This window comes from Vombatus ursinus, unplaced genomic scaffold, assembly GCF_900497805.2.
Source record: "Vombatus ursinus unplaced genomic scaffold, bare-nosed wombat genome assembly UNPS02014798.1, whole genome shotgun sequence".
NCBI classification, from domain to species: domain Eukaryota; kingdom Metazoa; phylum Chordata; class Mammalia; order Diprotodontia; family Vombatidae; genus Vombatus; species Vombatus ursinus.
In genome coordinates this window covers 69,566,385-69,580,837 of record NW_020954576.1, presented here as the reverse complement: position 1 = coordinate 69,580,837, position 14,453 = coordinate 69,566,385, and the positions used below count along the sequence as shown (strand labels likewise).

The 14,453-nt window shown below is 36.7% G+C and overlaps 1 protein-coding gene across 2 annotated transcripts in view; it reads right to left on the bottom strand.

Moving 5' to 3' along the window:
* Positions 1 to 5,684, bottom strand: part of LOC114049963 (muscarinic acetylcholine receptor M3) — a 607,675-nt gene extending 601,991 nt beyond the window's left edge. For both annotated transcript variants that reach the window (XM_027871448.1, XM_027871449.1), the window contains exon 1: positions 5,417 to 5,684. The gene's annotated coding sequence lies outside the window, so the exon portion shown is untranslated. The remainder of the gene's footprint in view (positions 1 to 5,416) is intronic.
* Between the last annotated feature and the right edge of the window lie 8,769 nt (positions 5,685 to 14,453).

The window sequence follows — 14,453 nt, the reverse complement described above, 5'->3', positions numbered from 1 at the left end:
ACATGATATACACATAAAGGGTAACACCATAGGCAAATTAAGAGAGCATAGAATAGCTTGTCTGTCAGATTTATGGATAACGGAAGAATTTAGAACCCAAGAAGATACTAAGAACATTACAAAAGGTAAAAATAGATCATTTTGATTATATGAAATTAGAAAGTTTTCACACAAACAAAACTAATGCAACAAAAATTATGAGAAAAGCAGTAAACTGGGGAAATTTTTTTTTGGTTAGGCAATAGGGTTAAGTGTTTATGTGTCTGAGGCTGGATTTGAACTCAGATCCTCCTGACTCCAAGGCTGGAGCTCTATCCACTGCACCACCTAGCTGCTCCCTGGGGAAAAATTTTGTCACAAGTTATCTCTGAAAAAGGCTTCATTTCTCAAATATAAAGAGACCTGAGTAAAATTTATAAAAATACAAGTCATTCCCCAGTTGATAAATGGTCAAAGGATATGAAAAAGCAGTTTTCAGACAAAAAAATCAAAGCTATCTATAGCCATATAAAAATTATCTAAATCACTATTGATTATCAAAACACAAATTAAATCAATTCTGAGGTACCACCTCACCTATCAGATTGGTTAATGTGACAGAAAAGGAAAATGTTGGATGTTGGAGAGGATATGGGAAAACTGGGACACTAATGAACTGTTGATGGAGTTGTAAACTGGTCCAACCATTCTGGAGCACAATTTGGAACTATGCCAAAAGGGTTGTAAAACCACATACCCTTTTATCCAGCAGTACCACTGATAAGTATATATCCCAATGATATAAAAAACGGTAAAGGAAAAGGACCTATTTGTACAAAAATACTTACAGCAGCTCTTTTTGTGGTGGTTAAGAACTGAAAATCAAAGGGATATCCATCAATTGGGGAATGATAAAACAAGTTGTGGTATGTGATTCTAATGGAATATTATTGTGGTATAAGAAATAACAAGCATGATGGTCTCAGAAAAATCTGGAAAGACTTTCATGAATTGACACATGGTGAAGTGAACAGAACCAGGAAACACCGTACACAGGAACAGCAATATTGTCTGATGAAGAATTGTGAATAATTTAACTATTCTTAGTAATACAATGATCCAAGACAATCCCAAAGGACTAATGATGAAGCATGCTATCCACCTCCAGAGAAAGAATTGATATTGTTTGAATATAGACTGAAGCACACTATTTTTCACTTTCATTTTTTTCTTTTATTTAAATCTTCTTGTACAAAATGACTAATATGGAAATGTTTTCCATGATTGCACATGCATAACCTACATCTGATTCCTTGCTGTCTCAGGAATGGGGGTGGGGAAAGAGAAAGGAAAGCATAGCATTTGGAACTCAAAACTAAATAAAAATGTTGAAAATTGAAAAAAAAAGGACATGTACATGAGTACACTACAAAACAATAATGGCATGAGAAAGGTTTAGACAACAAGCTTTAAGAAATTCCAAGAAAGAGAAATCACTATCAGTTCAGGAAAGTAAACCAAAGAGTGCTGTAAATGGAGGCACCTGAGCAGAACCTTGAAAAAAAGAGAAAACATAGTTGTTTTGAATCGAGTGAGATAATTGGGTTTGTTGAGCATAAAGGAAATAGCATTTAATTGAGCTTGATTTTTTCCTATGAAGTTAGCTGAATGATTTCCACATTTTTGAAATCTAGATTTTTCATTTAATTTTGCTGTAGGTACACCCACTTGAAATTCTATATCCAATTGGTGGGAGTGAGGAGAGGGGGGGAGAGAAAGTGTGGTGAGTTACTGTGTAGAATTCAACCAGCCACAATATCAATGTCAATTAAATTGAGGAAGAGCTATGTACTGCCCCTTCTCTCAACCTCTCTCCATGGAATAAGATTGCAATTACTTATTTGCAACTGTATTCCTATCTCCAATTAAATACTATGTAAATGTAATCATTTTGACTGATCTAAAAGCTAACTCATTTATGAGTAGAGTTGTGTCCTGGTTTTTGTTTTTCTCTTGAGTAAAATATACCTTTTGCACCTTCATTCACAAGGAGAAAGACATCCTTTCCAGCTCTTCACTGAAACTTTAAAACCAAGACATAATGTGAGTATATTGCGAATAGCAATAATATATTACAGCAAGATAATTATGTTCCATTATGTAAGTAAAGCCTTGATGCATTTCTCCCATACACACAGATCTGAGTCCCTTTCTTCATATGATTCACAGTTCATTCATCTCGTCTTTTGAAGTGGCACTACACCACAGCTGTTCAGAATATAAACTTTCCTGAATTGCAAATGGAACAACCCAGTTTCTTCATCCTCACATGAGAAGTAGCCAGACCATGTAAGAAAGGGTATCTATTTTTCCCAATATCAAGTGTTAATATGCCAGAACAGCATATCCATTGGGGGCACTTGTGTGGGGGTGAGAGGTATGGTGATGAGGGAAAGAGCAAAGGCAATTATGTTTTTAGTTAGAATCATTTCATAAAAAATGAAGAACTTTTAAATAGAAATCTGAAACAAATCCATAACTGCAGTTATCTAAACAAGAAAGTTTTAAAAAAAATCTGTTAATTTTCTCTCTACTCAAATTATTTTTTGATACAAATAATTCTGTAAATGACAATTTTAGAGTATTTAATTCAGTCATGTTCTCAATGAAACACAGCATGGCAGAGCGACTAGAGGGCTAGTCTCAAAGACAGAAAGACTTGGATTTAAGTTCTGTCTTTGACACTTTCTGGCTGTGTATCTGGGCAAGTCATTTACCTTCTAATGTTCTTTAAGTGGCAAAGAGAGTGCCAACCTGCATTGGGACAAGGATTTTCCACCCCTGGAAGCTCTCCACATGAAAGAAATCCCAGTTCCAGTTTGCAAACCTAATTCATCCTCAACAGGTTATCTGCATTAATGCCTCAGTATTATGCAAGAAGCATACACACTGAACACCATCTAAAGTGGTTGCCTCCTTTACACCCTATGTAACTCAAAAGCAAAAGATCAAAGAGGGTTTTAAATGGTAATAAGTTAGCTATGCTTTTTCAGTATATGTATGTTCAAATCCCTGTTGCAGGGGTTTTTTAAAGCACCTGAAAAATAGAAATGATTGGGGAGGGGGGTTTGTCAGGGAAGAGAATTAATAGTGCCATATTTCACTATACTTTTTGTACTCTTATATTAACTTTAAAGATTAATACAAAGCTGTTACTTACATAAGACTATCAATCTTCTTGAAAGCAATTCTTATGTAAACCAAAAGCCTTTTTAACAGATTTACAGTAGTATTCTAAGAAACTTAACCTCCACACCTAACTTTTCAAATGACCCAATTCTTCAAAGTTTACACCCATTTCTTTATTGTTTAAAGTAAAAAGAAATAAAATTTTCAATTCAATTATAGGTTCTATCATATTAGGTTAATTGTCATCACAGATCTTCCATTTTAAAGAATCTTTCAAATATGAATAGAAAACAAACATACTGACAGTCTACAGACAAAAGAAATAGGCTTTCTGGATCAGAAAGGTGGATACAATCTATTAAACCTGTATGATAAATTCTTAAATGGAAGTAGTCATGTCAAACATAAATTCTATTCTATCAAAATGACCCTATTGTGCCAATTGCTTGTGGAAAAAATATTAAAGAAAATTTAAATTAAGGGACATTATTAGCTGTGTAATGATCTGTTCAGCATTTTCTGTGAAAGATTAGATAATGCAGCCAAAAATAAGATATGTTAGAATACACACAAGCATGCACATGCACACACACACACATACACACAAACACACACACAAGAACCAATGACAAACAGGCATTTTCGGTGTGCATTTATACCTAGCAATACCAGTTCCTATTACAAGGGGGTGCCCCCCAACCTTGTACATACAGCAACATATTTGGGAAAGACCCTGGCAAATCTTTATATTAGTTACATTACCGCAACAAACATGCATGTTCTGTTTGAAATATGAGCTGAAATTCACACTTTATGGAGTGAATATTATTATTTATCAGAGGCTTTATCTAAAGCAAATACTTGGACTCTGTTTTAAGCACTGACAATGTTGATCCATGTTAATTTGTCATAATACTCTTTGCATACTGAAATCTTTGGGGTCTTACTTATGTAAATGCAGTCTTAAAAGGGGACCCTTAGGTAGATTTTTTTTTAGCCACTCAGAATTGGATAGATTTACAGAATTACAAAGAAAAATGACACAAAGTCCTGTTTGAATTCAAATTAAGCAATCTAACTACTGTGAAAACATATGTTAAAAAGCTTCATTTTCCTCAACAACCCAACTGTCATGATAAATATATTCTCTTAACTATCGAAAGCATCAGCAGTATCCCTGACTGAAAAGGCAGAGGGAGAGAAATAGCGCTTTGAACCCCACCACAACAGTTTAAATAGCGCATGCCAATAAATGATTCATTACATCCTTGAGAATTTTCTGTATTGAATAAATTTCCCAAGTCCTTAGTTCCTTGTAACATTTCCACTGTACGAGCAGCACAAGAGTTAAACACTCATGGGCACATACACACAGTCTTAACAGGCTCAAAATTCCAACATGCACACCCTGAGTATACAAGCGAATTCTATTACATAAGTCAAGTTCTCCTCTTCTACGTAGCTAGAAAGAAAGAAAGAAAGAAAGAAAGAAAGAAAGAAAGAAAGAAAGAAAAAGAAAAAACAGGCCAGCTAACTAATGTTCCTAAAATGAATCAAGTAGGGGACTGACAGTTCTGGTTAAGAAATAGGGATGTAGTTCAGCAGCTGCTCCGCAACTTTGGATGACTCCTTGCCCCGATTGTAGGGACGCGCGCGCGGAGCTGCGTACCTTCACCTAGGTGTTGCTCAAGTCTCAGATCTCGATTCACTATTCCCCCCCGCCCCCACCGAAACGCAAATCGATTAAGATGATCCACTGGAAGACTGAACTTATCTCTGCTCTGCTCCACTTTAAATAACGGGGCAAAAAAAAAAAAAAAAGCAAAATCAAGATGCTGTAAGAGTTATTTTCGCCTAGGCACCACGTCCTTCCAAGTCAGAAATCTGTCACCTGGAAGAAAGTAAACGACCCAGTAGGCGTCGTGGGGGACCCCCAGTTGCGATTCGCCATTAGGTCAGTCCTTTCGGGGTACCCCATTGTGACAAAGGCAGTCCGCTCACTGTCTCCCATTTCCATCTCCACCCTACTATGCGCGGTCCTGGTGCAAGCAGCTCGAGGAGAAGAGATGGAGCAATCCTTTTCTTCACTCTCCCCAGCTCTGTTGTTTCTACTCCGGTGAAGAAAGACCTTTCCCTCCCGAGCTGAAAACTTTTTTTCTTCCAGATAAAAACGCGCAAATGCAAGAAGGGTCAGTCCACCCGGGCACCACCCTTTCCCACAGCCCTGGGCTCTTGGCCCCTTCCTTACCTGGTGGCCGGGACCTCAGGGCACTGCAGGTACCTCCGCCTTTTCAGGACCTTTCCGGTGCCCTCAACAAGGTGGCCAGACTCGACACCCCACTTTCTGCCTCCTCCTCCCGTCCTAGGCAGGATCAGCGAGAAAATGACCTAGGACCAAGATGCCCGACCAGATTCACGCTTTGTAGACTCCGGTTCATGATCGAACCCGAAGCTCTGTAGGGTCCGCGGGCACAGACTAAGGAAAGAAGGGGAACCAGTCCCCCACCCGGGGTGTGGGCTCCAGGTCCGGTGAGCGCTCTGCCGGCAGGCAGCGGCGGCCGCCGCGTCACATGCCTTCTTCTCCCGGGCAGCGGCACCTGTCCAAGCAGCCGCGCCGGCTCCGCGCTACCACCCCCGGGCTTGCTGGGATCCCTTCCCCGCAGCGCTTCCTTGCCTTTTCTTTTCGCACAGTCTTTTATTCCTCAATCTCTTTCTCTTCTCACTCCTTTTCTTTTTCTATCTCTCCTTCTTAAATTTTTCTTCCTCTTCTATTCCCAAAGCAGGCACAAGACACTGGAAGTGGAAGGAGGAGAGTCTTTTTCACCACCCACCCGTCCACTCCCCACCAACTCTTCCTTCGCCCAGGGGTGGCTGTTTTCCTCAGTGCTGCTACCACCCCCTTTCTATTCTTCTTCCCTTTCTTCCTGCTCCTCTTCCTCTTCTTCCTCCTCTTGCTGCAGCTGCCTTCCCTCAGCTCCCTCACTGCCTAACGCCGGTGTTACACACTGGCTGCCTACTTGAGACCAAAACCTGTCCTGGCTACTGAGCATGCCCAGTTGCCCTAGTGGAACCACACTAACCTCCCATGTGCTGTGAGATTCCATTTCTCCCTGTTTTAGCGGCCGCCTGGGAAGGAGATTGGGAAAGCTCTGAGAGTCCACCAAGGTGATATGCTTCCTGGAAGCCATGAGAAAAGTGGGAAGGGGAAAATAGGGTCATCAATCAGTCACTCGGAATCACACCTGTGTAACCTGTTGTGCTTCTGGCTACCGCAAGTGCATATGACTTTTTCGAGATTGTTTAAGAGAATGTTGAGGAAAATACAATATCTGGGACTTTTTTTTTTAATGGCTTCGATCTTGGTGACAATATTATCCATCTGGAAGCCTAGAACCGAAGATCATACTGTAATGTCTAGTATTTTATGATTCGTTGAACAGTGGGTAGCAGGCAGAAAATTATTAGAATTAGACAATTTATGGTATAGTAGAAGAAAGCCCTGAATTTGGAATTGGAGTTTAGTCCAAGTTCTGTTAATAGCTGTGAGGTATCAGACAAGTAACAACCACTTCGGGCCTCAGCTATCCCATCTATGAAATGGGGAGGTTGGACTAAATCATCTCCGTCATTACTTTTAAGCTCACATTCTATGATTCTGGGCCTTGGTTTTTCCTTTTTGGAACCTTATGCTCCAAAAGGGTAATGGGACAAACATGAAAATGACAGAACATGTATGCATATGTAGACTGGAGTAAAGTTGTTTTTTGAAGATATGTTGATAAAGCTAGAAACTCAAAATGGTGATATGACTCGGGAAATATGGCAAACTTATAAAATGCAATTGCAAACAGTTTTTGTAATAAACAAAAATGAAAATCTGCTGAAGAAAAGAATGTGGCTGCACAAGGAACTCTTTGTTGAGCTCAAATTTTAAATAACATAGATAAAAGTAAGGTGCAGGATCACATAAAAAGGCAAGTATAAAATATTGTCATAAACCTAAGGAGAGAATCAAAAGCTGCAAGTTAAGAGCTGAAACCTGCTAAAAATTGGAAAAAAATTAAAAAACTCATAAGTGCATATTATGTTGTCATTATTGTTTAAGTTATGTTCAGAATAAGAAGATTAATAAGAAAGGGACGGACATTCTTTGGAAAAGAGGACACAAAGATTGTTTAAGTCCTGTTTTTGCCCCAATCTTCTGTCTTCTTCAGGAAAAAAAGAATGCTCTGTCAGCTAGAAAGAGCAGAATAAGTGACATTAAAGGAGAATTGAGTGTAAAATAGGGGAGAAATGAGTACTAGAGCACAGTAGCTATTTTGAGTCACTGAATGTTTCAAGAGTCTATTCTCAAACAAATTAAATGCTAAAATCTTGGGGAAAAAATACATAAATGATTGAGAAACCATTATCAGACTTTTTATTGAGAAATCATGGAATATTTAGGAGATCCTAGATTCTTTTATATGGGAAACATACTTTTTAAAAAAGATAAAAGTGGATTCTGGAGTGTATAGACTTTCGATTAATAGAAAATATTTTAAACGGATATCCATCAATCTAGCACCTGGCACTTGTGGCCATCTAGTCCAATTCCCTCATCTAATTGCTAAGGAGATTGAGGCAGAGGGAGTGTCAGTGATTTGCCAAGTTCCCACTAGCAAAGCGTCAATGGTAAGTTGTGATCCTAGATTCTGTGCTCCTTCTACTGTACCACAATGAATCCTTTATCTAAGGGCCGTTTAAAGACAATTTATGAAAGAAAGGTTATCACTAAGAGCTAAAGTAGATTAATTAAGAACAAATCTTAATACACTAATCTAATTTCCTTTATTTAATAGACTTGCTAGACTTGTAAATTAAGGGAATACTTTACATATGGAAGGTTTTCATTTCTTCAAAACATTTGACAAAGTTGATTATGATGGGCTAGTGGACAAAATTAAGATGGGAAATTAATAGTATAGTTAGATGAAGTTGTAGTTGATTGAACAATAGAACTCAGAACTATTATTCAAGTCCATCATCATCCTTGAGGGAATTTTTTTTTTTTGGTGCTATGCCAAAGCATTTTGTCCTTAATCCTTCCAGGTCTAAATTTTTATCATGACTTAATAAATAAATGTTTGTTGAATTGAACTGAATCTCCATGGAGACATATAATAATAATAATAATATAATTTAATGGGACAACTCACATTTATACATTGCTTCACAGTAAAATGTAAAGTCCTACACAAAGACCAAAACAGTTCAGTTGTATAAGTTCAGGAAAAAATATTTCATAATTAATTTAATGCTGATTTATTAAGTGTCTATTTACAAAAAGATTTTTTTGATAAAGAGATTTTTCTAGGTGCTGTAGGTGATAAGATTTTTATGCAATCACTTTTATTTTTAATTTTTGTATATTGAAATGTTTGCTGATGATTGTTAAATTCACAAGAAGCAAGAGAATTAAATTTTTAAAAATGGTTGGCTCAATCTCTATCCTCAATGTGTGGCAGACTTTGTTTGATTATTATTATTAATGAGAAAAAGAGCCAGGAGAAAGAAGAATGTCCATCAAGACTGTTATGATACATTGTGTGTTGAATCTCATCTCACCATGATATTGAAAATATTGTTATCTTGTTATTTCTTCTATTGATTAGAAAGATGACCCCACATATATGTGGCAGACCAGAAAAGCTTATTCCTTTCTGGAATCTGGAATGGAGTGTGAGGGCTCAATGTAAACCAGGAGCACAAGTTATTTCATCCACCATGGTGGTTCATAGGAGCTACATGAACCCAGAGGATACAACTGTCCAGAAGCAAGAGGCACCACAAGGCCCAATATAATCATGCAACAACTTTAGTGGTAACCATATGGCATGTAATTTGAACATGGGGAAGTGCCTGAAAAATTTCAAATGTAAGTGCACCAGCTTAGCAGCCAAGATCACCAGTACCTACTTTACGGGTGGCTTTGAAAAACTCCTGGTTGAAGTATAGTCCATAGTTTCATTGACACTGGTTATGATTCTCAGTGGCCTTGAAGGACCAATTAAGTGCCTGACTTTTGATGAATGGTATATCCTGGCAGGAAGCAATCACAGTTTTATCTTGAGTGAAAGCATGGTAGGGGAATATGAGCAATGATGTCTGATGGTGTTCAAACATTCAAGGGAAATGTTCTATGTGGCCTTTCTCTTCCTTTAGGTAATCAGTGCCTTTTATGGTAAGAAAGGACCACATATATAGTTTCTTGACTGGGATCAGTTTGACAGTGATGAAAGTCAATGGCAGAGGTGACACAATACTGTCCTTCCAGAGATACTAGATGGGCACAAAGCTTGTAAACAGTAAAGTGCTATATATTTTTTGCAAGCAATACAAAGTGTAACATTTAAAATGTACACAGCTCAAATATCCATATTTGTCTAGTTTATTTTGTGGATTATCTTATAGCATAATTTGAATCCATATTTATCTGCTGTGCACCTTCAATATATACCCAGAAGTTTTGGGGCTCAATCCATCTCCTCTGGTGAATATATACTCAGCAGATAAAAAAAACAATAATTTAAATGGTTTGAATAAGAGGTACATAATTAGAATGGAGCCTATGCTCTTTCCCATCATAGATATATTTCAGAGTTACACATATAGTATTTTTGGAATATCTATTGTTTGAAACATTAATATTGATAATTAAGTTGAATGTATTGTTAGCTGAATTTGATATTTCCTACTGTATTACTATCAATTTGTAGAGCAGTTCACATGAGTCATATCAGCCTTTACTGTACCAAGGACATGTGAAACCTTTCTTTTACCTTGGTTAAAATCTCTGTTATTAGGTTTCCATCCCATTTTTACAAAGAAGTTTAGTGATATAATTTGTAATCTTTAATTTTATTTGGAGCTTAAAATATTCTCTGTATGACTTCTTTGAAAGACCTGTTAGATTTACTCTTCTATTTTATGAGGTAGGAAAAAACAGTAATTTTAGTGGTTTTAATAAGAATGTTTTTTTTATTAAGATGATTATTTTTTAAAGATTGGGTGAGTCTATGTTTTTTTTTAACCTAGACTGGAAGTGAAGTGGCCATCTCATGGCTAATCCCACCTCTGACTGGCTTGGAAGTTTTGACTTGCTCTTTTTCTGACATGGATCAGTTTGCACCTCCTTAGGCAGCCTGGTGGATTGCCCTTCCTGAGGCTCTTCATATTATTGCCACACCTTTTGGGGACTCCCAATTGGTTTAACCCTCCTGAAACTTAGAACTTCAGAGTTCCAGTGATCCACCAATATTAGCAGCACCAGCAGCAGGATGAGAAGAGTACACCACCACGTCTATCCTAAAATGCTTTTGATAATAACTCATATGAAGAAATAGTTTTAATTTAGGCTATGTAAAATCTCTAAGAAATCTCAATTCCTACTTCATATTTCTATACCTTCAACATTGTCTGTACTTCCTCCAATGACATGAATGGAAACTTCTCTGTGATAATAGTAAATTGTCTTTGAGAGATAGAAAAAAAAATAATTGAACTTTAGCCAACCTGGTGAGAAACTTAGCCAGGATGATCCTTGCACAATGGAGAAATAATTTATCACCATATTTGAAATCTTTCCAGCTTGGTAGGATCTGCCAGAGTTCACTTTCCACTAATCATGGCGCCTGGCACATTGTAGGTGCTTAATGTTTATTGACTGACTGGAATAGTCCTCAAGAGCCCAGAGTTTAATCCATACCATAAAAAGGCATGATTAGGAATTTAGTAGAAAAAAAAACTTAACTGTATGGAAACAGTGCTAAACCTGGAGTAAACAGAGAAGTTAGTTCAAATACTGCTTCTAATAGTTATTAGCTTTGTGACCATGGACAATTCAGTAAAAACTTTGAGTCTCAGTTTCTTCCTTTAAAATGGAGTTCCCAGATGCTCTTGTATAGAGGAAATTAAGAACAGAAAAATTCAGTATAGAGTAAGTCTACACAAACTACAGTAAACCACTCTTCCCAGGGCTGAAATGGTGCTCAGTTCAAAGTCTAGTAGAGTCCATTAATAATCAAAGAGATCCGTGATTTTCATTCTCAAACTGGATTAATGTCCCCAGAGATGACACATTAGCTAACAGTAGTCTGTTAAGGTTAGTAATAACAGACTCAATCATTCCTATTATTTCCATGTACTTTTGCACATTTAGAATCAATCCTACTCAATTCAACTGAGTAAACTTTTACTTAGACCTGTCTTTCTGCAAGGCACTGTCCTAGGTGCTGTGAAAACAGTTAAAAATTAAATCCTTCTTGGCCTTAAAAAGTTTCCATTATATAGCAGGGATGCAATAGGTATAACTATATACATAGCAATTTTATGAGGGAAAGAGCACTGTTAATTGAAGGGATCATAGAAGGTTTCTATGAGGTGTTAGTACAGATGCTGAGGCTTTATAGAAATTAAGAATTCTGAGAGAGGTACAGAAGAGAATGGGGAAAGGCAATAATAAATAAGGGAAAAAATTTCTGTAGGATATAGGGAGTCTTATTTAAAACTATTTTAAATTAAATTCCTAATGAAAAGACTAATTCTAAGATTATGCATACAATTTGTTAGTTATTTCACTCAAGAAACATCATAGTGTAATGTAAAAGAATGCTCTGCTTGGACTCAGAAAATCTAGGTTGAAATCTTGACTCTGCCACTTGACAAACAAGTTATCTCATTTATTTAAAAGTCTATCATTATGTTATTAACCAGGGCTTGTTCAAAAGTCTTTAATGACTCCCTTTAAATGACTTTTGCCCAACCAACAAAGGTTAAACTTATCATTCTGGAGTTCAAGGCATTTACAAAATGGTGCCACCTAACCCAGACTGGAGAAATGACCAGACTTTACCTGGAAGTCATTGAGACACAGTACATAAAGTTATTTGTTGTGTCAGCCATGCATTTTGAGCCCTTTCTTTTTGTTTTAAAGTAAACTCACTTATTTTAACTGTATTTATATTCTGTCCTTCCCACTGCCTCTCTCACTGAAAAAGAAAAAAAATGAAATAAAGAATAAGATTCTCATCATAAATACACATTGTTCAGTAAAAAAAAAAAACTCCACATTGGCCATTCTCAAAAATATAGGTTTTATTCTGCATTTTTAGGTACATCACTTCTCTGCCAGGTGAGTGTTGTGTTTCATCATCAAACTTCTGGACTCATGATTGATCATCCAAACATCAAGCTTAAATCAACCTCTAAGCCTCTATTCCAGCCCACATTCAACTCTATATTTTGTACTCCAATTAACAGATTTGTATGATTCCATGATTGTTTCATAAATAACAACTAGGCTATAAGCTCTTTGGGGTTATGGCCAGTATCTCTGATCCTCATATTATATCTAAAACAATTCTTACATCTATGTACTAACTGTTACTGGGTTGATCTTCATAAAGCAAAAATTTTCAACCTGCCATATCCTATCTTAAACAATTTAAATGACTCCCCATTAACTGCAGAATAAAGTCTCATTTTCATGTGACATTCACAATCACTCATCATTTGGCCCTTTCTAATCTCCCGCATCATATGCCCCTCTCTCCTCTTCAGGTCTCCCTCTTATTCCCAGCACTGACTCACAATCAAGTCAAATCATCACATTTCTGCTTCTCCATTCCTATTTCTATATCTTGTTTCCCCTATATTATTCCCTTACCTGAAATGGCCCACTCTCAATCCAACTTTTTTTTTTTTGCTAGGCAATCAGGGTTAAGTGACTTGCCCAGTGTCACACAGCTAATAAGTGTCAAGTGTTGTGTGTCTGAGACTGGATTTGAACTCAGGTACTCCTGATTCCTAGGCCAGACTTCTATCCACCAATCCAACTTCTAAACATTTTACAGTTTCATATTAAATTTCAACTGCATTTTTTGAAAGATTCTTAATCCTCCTGACCACATGTTTTATGTTTCTTCTTTGTACTAACATAACACTTTGAAACTTCCATTATTACATTATTGGGTTACTGTCTGTATTTGTGAATGTGTCTTATCTTCTCTACTAGACTACAATCTGGGACTGTGTTTTTGTCTTTTTTTTTCTTTTTTACAGCCCCTCACAATACTTAAAAGAGTATTACTTTGCACATAGTAGTAGCTCAATAAATATCTGTTGAACAAGAGAAAAGTTAATGCCTAATTATCAGTTAATGTCTCCATATTAGTTGATCACAAAGAATACTTTTGATATTAAGACAGTGGGGTAGAGAAGATAGTAAATAGTAAAATAGTCATTTGGATAAGAGAAAGAGATTTTAATATGTCAATTACAAGCTACCAGGAAAGATCAAAGGGATTTCCCAGTCCCTCAAGTGGCTAATGGTCTTTTATATACAGTGCAAATGGATTTCTCTACCCTAATATTAATGGAGTTTTCCTATCCTTTTATTTGCATCTCTTTCACAGAAACTAGGCACTTATGAAAATCAGGACACATCTCAGTTAACATCTGGGAAATTTTTACCCTTTCCTATTGTTTCATCATTCATTGCTTTTTTCAAATCTGAAATGAAACATTTTATAACTAGAATAATAAAAATTTAGAATTGTTAACTATCTTTTGACTCTAAAATTCAAAATTCAATCTGATACATGGAATCCTTCTCAAGAAGTGGCCATCAAAGTAGTATATAAGATCCAAGATGAGTTTTACAGACAGTACAAGGTACAAGTTCCTTCTTTGTGGCATTTCTAATGTAGTTGTTAAAAAACAAACAAACAAACAAACAAACAAACAAACAAAAAAACTGTGTTCATTGTTTGTTCGGTCCTTTCAGTTGTACCTTACTTGGTGATTCTATTTTTTTTTTTTGGTGAAGAAACTGGAACAGTTTGCCATTTTCTTCTCCAGCTCATTATACGGACGTAAACAGGCTGAGGCAAACAGGGTTAAGTGACTTGCCCAGGGTCACACAACTAATAAGTGTTTGAGCCCAGATTTGAACTTGGGAATAAGAGTCTTCCCGACTCTAGGCCTGCCACTCTATTCATTTCACCACATAGCTGCAGGGAAAAATGTACTATGTATGTAAATAACCATAGTATAAAATAGGACACAATAATTGCATAAGAAATGTGAAAGAAAAAAAATCTCTATGAAGATTGAAGGAATATGATTTCTGCCTTAAGTGATTGGGAGTTGGAGGGAGGAAAATATATCAGAGGAGGCTTCATAGAGGTGGTAGCATTTGAGTTGGAGCTTGAAGGATGGGAATGGTTTCAAGAAGGAGAGATATA